Consider the following 8,417-nt stretch of genomic DNA (forward strand, 5'->3'; position numbering starts at 1 on the left):
GAGATTGGCACAGCACCCCCGCGACCCTCTGGTTGAGGATAAAGCGGTAGATGATGACTGACTGACATTTCTACAGGTCGCAGGAGTGTGAATATTTCATATGTCGTTTGGGGTCCCAAGACGAGCGGAACGACGAAGGTACATTAGTATATCTTATAAGATGTTAACTTTATTTGTGAGGTTTATGTTATGGGACAGTAGAAAAATGAAAAAAAATCAGAAAACAGTCGTATTCCAGCTGAATGCGCACAAAAACAGACAAAAATAGAAAAACACATTCAAACAGTGAAATCATTGCAAAATCAAACACTGAAGGTATATAACTATATCTTATGAGATGTTAACTTTATTTGTGAGGTTTATGTTATGGGAAAATAAAAAAATGAATAAAATCAGAAAACAGCCGTATCCCTGCTGAATGCACACAAAAACAGAGACAAATAGAAAAACACATCCAAACAGTGAAATCATTGCAAAATCAAACACTGAAGGTATATAACTATATCTTATAAGATTTTAACTTTATTTGTGAGGTTTATGTTATGGGAGAGTAGAAAAATGAAAAAAATTGCGAAAACAGCCGTATCCCTGCTGAATGCGCACAAAAACAGACACAAATAGAAAAACACATCCAAACAGTGAAATCAATATAAATTTAAACACTGAGGGTACATCAATATACCTTATAAGATGTTAACTTCATATTATAGGACAGTAGAAAAAAGATTAAAATACCCTCGATCAGCCTTAGTCCCTGATACACATACGGAAAAATCAGACTCCTGGCTTAATGCCTTTAGGAATTATTACAAAAAACACACCACAGCGGCTGACCTTTGACCTTTCCAAAGGTTGCACGGGTCTGAAACTCGACACCCTGGATTAGCCTTAGTCCCTGATACACATACGGAAAAATCAGACTCCTGGCTTAATGCCTTTAGGAATTATTACAAAAAACACACCCGAAATCAGACTCCTGACTCAATGCCTTACAAAAAATACACCACAGTGGCTGACCTTTGACCTTTCCAAAGGTTGCACAGATCTGAAACTCAGCACCCTGGATCAGCCAGGAGTCCCTGATACACATACGGAGAAATCAGCATCCGGGCTCATTGCCTTTAGGAATTATTGAAGAAAAGACAGTTTCCCACCTTTCTTACGTTTGAATTTTACAGACTGTGTTTTTGGCAGTTTTTTTTGGCCAGGGGGAAAAAAGCCCAAAGTCCTGTGTCCAAAACTGAAAATCAGGTCATGTCAGACTCTATACAGTCTTAGACTCTTTGGCCAGACTCCTGGCTTAATGCCTTTAGGAATTATTACAAAAAACACACCCGAACGGCTGACCTTTGACCTTTCCAAAGGTTGCACGGGTCTGAAACTCGGCACCCTGGATTAGCCTTAGTCCCTGATACACATACAGAAAAATCAGACTCCTGGCTTAATGCCTTTAGGAATTATTACAAAAAACACACCCGAACGGCTAACCATTGACCTTTTCCGAAAGTTGCACAGGTCTGAAACTCGGCAACCGGGGTAAGCTTTAGTCCCTGATACACATACGGAGAAATCAGCATCCGGGCTCATTGCCTTTAGGAATTATTGAAGAAAAGACAGTTTCCCACCTTTCTTACATTTGAATTTTACAGACTGTGTTTTTGGCAGTTTTTTTTGGCCCGGGGGAAAAAAGCCCACAGTCCTGTGTCCAAAAACTGAAGACTCTATACAGTCTTAGACTCTTTGGCCAGAGTGGAAGTTTTGGAGGAACTACATTTCTACAGGGCCCTGCGATGGACTGGCGAACTGTCCAGGGTGTACCCCGCCTATCGCCCGATGTAGCTGAGATTGGCACAGCACCCCCGCGACCCTCTGGTTGAGGATAAAGCGGTAGATGATGACTGACTGACATTTCTACAGGTCGCAGGAGTGTGAATATTTCATATGTCGTTTGGGGTCCCAAGACGAGCGGAACGACGAAGGTACATTAGTATATCTTATAAGATGTTAACTTTATTTGTGAGGTTTATGTTATGGGACAGTAGAAAAATGAAAAAAAATCAGAAAACAGTCGTATTCCAGCTGAATGCGCACAAAAACAGACAAAAATAGAAAAACACATTCAAACAGTGAAATCATTGCAAAATCAAACACTGAAGGTATATAACTATATCTTATGAGATGTTAACTTTATTTGTGAGGTTTATGTTATGGGACAATAAAAAAATGAATAAAATCAGAAAACAGCCGTATCCCTGCTGAATGCACACAAAAACAGAGACAAATAGAAAAACACATCCAAACAGTGAAATCATTGCAAAATCAAACACTGAAGGTATATAACTATATCTTATAAGATTTTAACTTTATTTGTGAGGTTTATGTTATGGGAGAGTAGAAAAATGAAAAAAATTGCGAAAACAGCCGTATCCCTGCTGAATGCGCACAAAAACAGACACAAATAGAAAAACACATCCAAACAGTGAAATCAATATAAATTTAAACACTGAGGGTACATCAATATACCTTATAAGATGTTAACTTCATATTATAGGACAGTAGAAAAAAGATTAAAATACCCTCGATCAGCCTTAGTCCCTGATACACATACGGAAAAATCAGACTCCTGGCTTAATGCCTTTAGGAATTATTACAAAAAACACACCACAGCGGCTGACCTTTGACCTTTCCAAAGGTTGCACGGGTCTGAAACTCGACACCCTGGATTAGCCTTAGTCCCTGATACACATACGGAAAAATCAGACTCCTGGCTTAATGCCTTTAGGAATTATTACAAAAAACACACCCGAAATCAGACTCCTGACTCAATGCCTTACAAAAAATACACCACAGTGGCTGACCTTTGACCTTTCCAAAGGTTGCACAGATCTGAAACTCAGCACCCTGGATCAGGCAGGAGTCCCTGATACACATACGGAGAAATCAGCATCCGGGCTCATTGCCTTTAGGAATTATTGAAGAAAAGACAGTTTCCCACCTTTCTTACGTTTGAATTTTACAGACTGTGTTTTTGGCAGTTTTTTTTGGCCAGGGGGAAAAAAGCCCAAAGTCCTGTGTCCAAAACTGAAAATCAGGTCATGTCAGACTCTATACAGTCTTAGACTCTTTGGCCAGACTCCTGGCTTAATGCCTTTAGGAATTATTACAAAAAACACACCCGAACGGCTGACCTTTGACCTTTCCAAAGGTTGCACGGGTCTGAAACTTGGCACCCTGGATTAGCCTTAGTCCCTGATACACATACAGAAAAATCAGACTCCTGGCTTAATGCCTTTAGGAATTATTACAAAAAACACACCCGAACGGCTAACCATTGACCTTTTCCGAAAGTTGCACAGGTCTGAAACTCGGCAACCGGGATAAGCTTTAGTCCCTGATACACATACGGAGAAATCAGCATCCGGGCTCATTGCCTTTAGGAATTATTGAAGAAAAGACAGTTTCCCACCTTTCTTACATTTGAATTTTACAGACTGTGTTTTTGGCAGTTTTTTTTGGCCCGGGGGAAAAAAGCCCACAGTCCTGTGTCCAAAAACTGAAGACTCTATACAGTCTTAGACTCTTTGGCCAGAGTGGAAGTTTTGGAGGAACTACATTTCTACAGGGCCCTGCGATGGACTGGCGAACTGTCCAGGGTGTACCCCGCCTATCGCCCGATGTAGCTGAGATTGGCACAGCACCCCCGCGACCCTCTGGTTGAGGATAAAGCGGTAGATGATGACTGACTGACATTTCTACAGGTCGCAGGAGTGTGAATATTTCATATGTCGTTTGGGGTCCCAAGACGAGCGGAACGACGAAGGTACATTAGTATATCTTATAAGATGTTAACTTTATTTGTGAGGTTTATGTTATGGGACAGTAGAAAAATGAAAAAAAATCAGAAAACAGTCGTATTCCAGCTGAATGCGCACAAAAACAGACAAAAATAGAAAAACACATTCAAACAGTGAAATCATTGCAAAATCAAACACTGAAGGTATATAACTATATCTTATGAGATGTTAACTTTATTTGTGAGGTTTATGTTATGGGACAATAAAAAAATGAATAAAATCAGAAAACAGCCGTATCCCTGCTGAATGCACACAAAAACAGAGACAAATAGAAAAACACATCCAAACAGTGAAATCATTGCAAAATCAAACACTGAAGGTATATAACTATATCTTATAAGATTTTAACTTTATTTGTGAGGTTTATGTTATGGGAGAGTAGAAAAATGAAAAAAATTGCGAAAACAGCCGTATCCCTGCTGAATGTGCACAAAAACAGACACAAATAGAAAAACACATCCAAACAGTGAAATCAATATAAATTTAAACACTGAGGGTACATCAATATACCTTATAAGATGTTAACTTCATATTATAGGACAGTAGAAAAAAGATTAAAATACCCTCGATCAGCCTTAGTCCCTGATACACATACGGAAAAATCAGACTCCTGGCTTAATGCCTTTAGGAATTATTACAAAAAACACACCACAGCGGCTGACCTTTGACCTTTCCAAAGGTTGCACGGGTCTGAAACTCGACACCCTGGATTAGCCTTAGTCCCTGATACACATACGGAAAAATCAGACTCCTGGCTTAATGCCTTTAGGAATTATTACAAAAAACACACCCGAAATCAGACTCCTGACTCAATGCCTTACAAAAAATACACCACAGTGGCTGACCTTTGACCTTTCCAAAGGTTGCACAGATCTGAAACTCAGCACCCTGGATCAGCCAGGAGTCCCTGATACACATACGGAGAAATCAGCATCCGGGCTCATTGCCTTTAGGAATTATTGAAGAAAAGACAGTTTCCCACCTTTCTTACGTTTGAATTTTACAGACTGTGTTTTTGGCAGTTTTTTTTGGCCAGGGGGAAAAAAGCCCAAAGTCCTGTGTCCAAAAACTGAAAATCAGGTCATGTCAGACTCTATACAGTCTTAGACTCTTTGGCCAGAGTGGAAGTTTTGGAGGAACTACATTTCTACAGGTCGCAGGAGTGTGAATATTTCATATGTCGTTTGGGGTCCCAAGACGAGCGGAGCGACGAGGGTACATTAGTATATCTTATAAGATGTTAACTTTATTTGTGAGGTTTATGTTATGGGACAGTAGAAAATGAAAAAAAATCAGAAAACAGTCGTATTCCAGCTGAATGCGCACAAAAACAGACACAAATAGAAAAACACATCCAAACAGTGAAATCATTGCAAAATCAAACACTGAGGGAACCGAAGAATATCTTATAAGATGTTAACTTTATTTGTGAGGTTTATGTTATGGGACAGTAGAAAAATGAAAAAAAAATCAGAAAACAGTCGTATTCCAGCTTACTGCAAACAAAAACAGACAAAAATAGAAAAACACATTCAAACAGTGAAATCATTGCAAAATCAAACACTGAAGGTATATAACTATATCTTATAAGATTTTAACTTTATTTGTGAGATTTATGTTATGGGACAGTAGAAAAATGAAAAAAATTGCGAAAACAGCCGTATCCCTGCTGAATGCGCACAAAAACAGACACAAATAGAAAAACACATCCAAACAGTGAAATCATTATAAATTTAAACACTGAGGGTACATCAATGTACCTTATAAGATGTTAACTTCATATTATAGGACAGTAGAAAAAAGATTAAAATACCCTCGATCAGCCTTAGTCCCTGATACACATACGTAAAAATCAGACTCCTGGCTTAATGCCTTTAGGAATTATTACAAAAAACACACCCAAATGGCTGACCTTTGACCTTTCCAAAGGTTGCACGGGTCTTAAACTCGGCACCCTAGATACACATACGGAAAAATCAGACTCCTGGCTTAATGCCTTTAGGAATTATTACAAAAAACACACCCGAACGGCTGACCTTTGACCTTTCCAAAGGTTGCACGGGTCTGAAACTCGGCACCCTGGATTAGCCTTAGTCCCTGATACACATACAGAAAAATCAGACTCCTGGCTTAATGCCTTTAGGAATTATTACAAAAAACACACCCGAACGGCTAACCATTGACCTTTTCCGAAAGTTGCACAGGTCTGAAACTCGGCAACCGGGATAAGCTTTAGTCCCTGATACACATACGGAAAAATCAGACTCCTGACTCAATGCCTTTAGGAATTATTACAAAAAATACACCACAGTGGCTGACCTTTGACCTTTCCAAAGGTTGCACAGATCTGAAACTCAGCACCCTGGATCAGCCAGGAGTCCCTGATACACATACGGAGAAATCCGCATCCGGGCTCATTGCCTTTAGGAATTATTGAAGAAAAGAGAGTTTCCCACCTTTCTTACGTTTGAATTTTACAGACTGTGTTTTTGGCAGTTTTTTTTGCCCAGGGGGAAAAAAGCCCAAAGTCCTGTGTCCAAAAACTGAAAATCAGGTCATGTCAGACTCTATACAGTCTTAGACTCTTTGGCCAGAGTGGAAGTTTTGGAGGAACTACATTTCTACAGGTCGCAGGAGTGTGAATATTTCATAAGTCGTTTGGGGTCCCAAGACGAGCGGAACGACGAGGGTACATTAGTATATCTTATAAGATGTTAACTTTATTTGTGAGGTTTATGTTATGGGACAGTAGAAAATGAAAAAAAATCAGAAAACAGTCGTATTCCAGCTGAATGCGCACAAAAACAGACACAAATAGAAAAACACATCCAAACAGTGAAATCATTGCAAAATCAAACACTGAGGGAACCGAAGAATATCTTATAAGATGTTAACTTTATTTGTGAGGTTTATGTTATGGGACAGTAGAAAAATGAAAAAAAAATCAGAAAACAGTCGTATTCCAGCTTACTGCAAACAAAAACAGACAAAAATAGAAAAACACATTCAAACAGTGAAATCATTGCAAAATCAAACACTGAAGGTATATAACTATATCTTATAAGATTTTAACTTTATTTGTGAGATTTATGTTATGGGACAGTAGAAAAATGAAAAAAATTGCGAAAACAGCCGTATCCCTGCTGAATGCGCACAAAAACAGACACAAATAGAAAAACACATCCAAACAGTGAAATCATTATAAATTTAAACACTGAGGGTACATCAATACACCTTATAAGATGTTAACTTCATATTATAGGACAGTAGAAAAAAGATTAAAATACCCTCGATCAGCCTTAGTCCCTGATACACATACGGAAAAATCAGACTCCTGGCTTAATGCCTTTAGGAATTATTACAAAAAACACACCCAAATGGCTGACCTTTGACCTTTCCAAAGGTTGCACGGGTCTGAAACTCGGCACCCTAGATACACATACGGAAAAATCAGACTCCTGGCTTAATGCCTTTAGGAATTATTACAAAAAACACACCCGAACGGCTGACCTTTGACCTTTCCAAAGGTTGCACGGGTCTGAAACTCGGCACCCTGGATTAGCCTTAGTCCCTGATACACATACAGAAAAATCAGACTCCTGGCTTAATGCCTTTAGGAATTATTACAAAAAACACACCCGAACGGCTTACCATTGACCTTTTCCGAAAGTTGCACAGGTCTGAAACTCGGCAACCGGGATAAGCTTTAGTCCCTGATACACATACGGAAAAATCAGACTCCTGACTCAATGCCTTTAGGAATTATTACAAAAAATACACCACAGTGGCTGACCTTTGACCTTTCCAAAGGTTGCACAGATCTGAAACTCAGCACCCTGGATCAGCCAGGAGTCCCTGATACACATACGGAGAAATCCGCATCCGGGCTCATTGCCTTTAGGAATTATTGAAGAAAAGAGAGTTTCCCACCTTTCTTACGTTTGAATTTTACAGACTGTGTTTTTGGCAGTTTTTTTTGGCCAGGGGGAAAAAAGCCCAAAGTCCTGTGTCCAAAAACTGAAAATCAGGTCATGTCAGACTCTATACAGTCTTAGACTCTTTGGCCAGACTCCTGGCTTAATGCCTTTAGGAATTATTACAAAAAACACACCCGAACGGCTGACCTTTGACCTTTCCAAAGGTTGCACGGGTCTGAAACTCGGCACCCTGGATTAGCCTTAGTCCCTGATACACATACAGAAAAATCAGACTCCTGGCTTAATGCCTTTAGGAATTATTACAAAAAACACACCCGAACGGCTAACCATTGACCTTTTCCGAAAGTTGCACAGGTCTGAAACTCGGCAACCGGGATAAGCTTTAGTCCCTGATACACATACGGAGAAATCAGCATCCGGGCTCATTGCCTTTAGGAATTATTGAAGAAAAGACAGTTTCCCACCTTTCTTACGTTTGAATTTTACAGACTGTGTTTTTGGCAGTTTTTTTTGGCCAGGGGGAAAAAAGCCCACAGTCCTGTGTCCAAAAACTGAAGACTCTATACAGTCTTAGACTCTTTGGCCAGAGTGGAAGTTTTGGAGGGATTACATTTCTACAGGTCGC

Source organism: Solea solea, chromosome 10, assembly GCF_958295425.1.
Source record: "Solea solea chromosome 10, fSolSol10.1, whole genome shotgun sequence".
NCBI lineage: Eukaryota > Metazoa > Chordata > Actinopteri > Pleuronectiformes > Soleidae > Solea > Solea solea.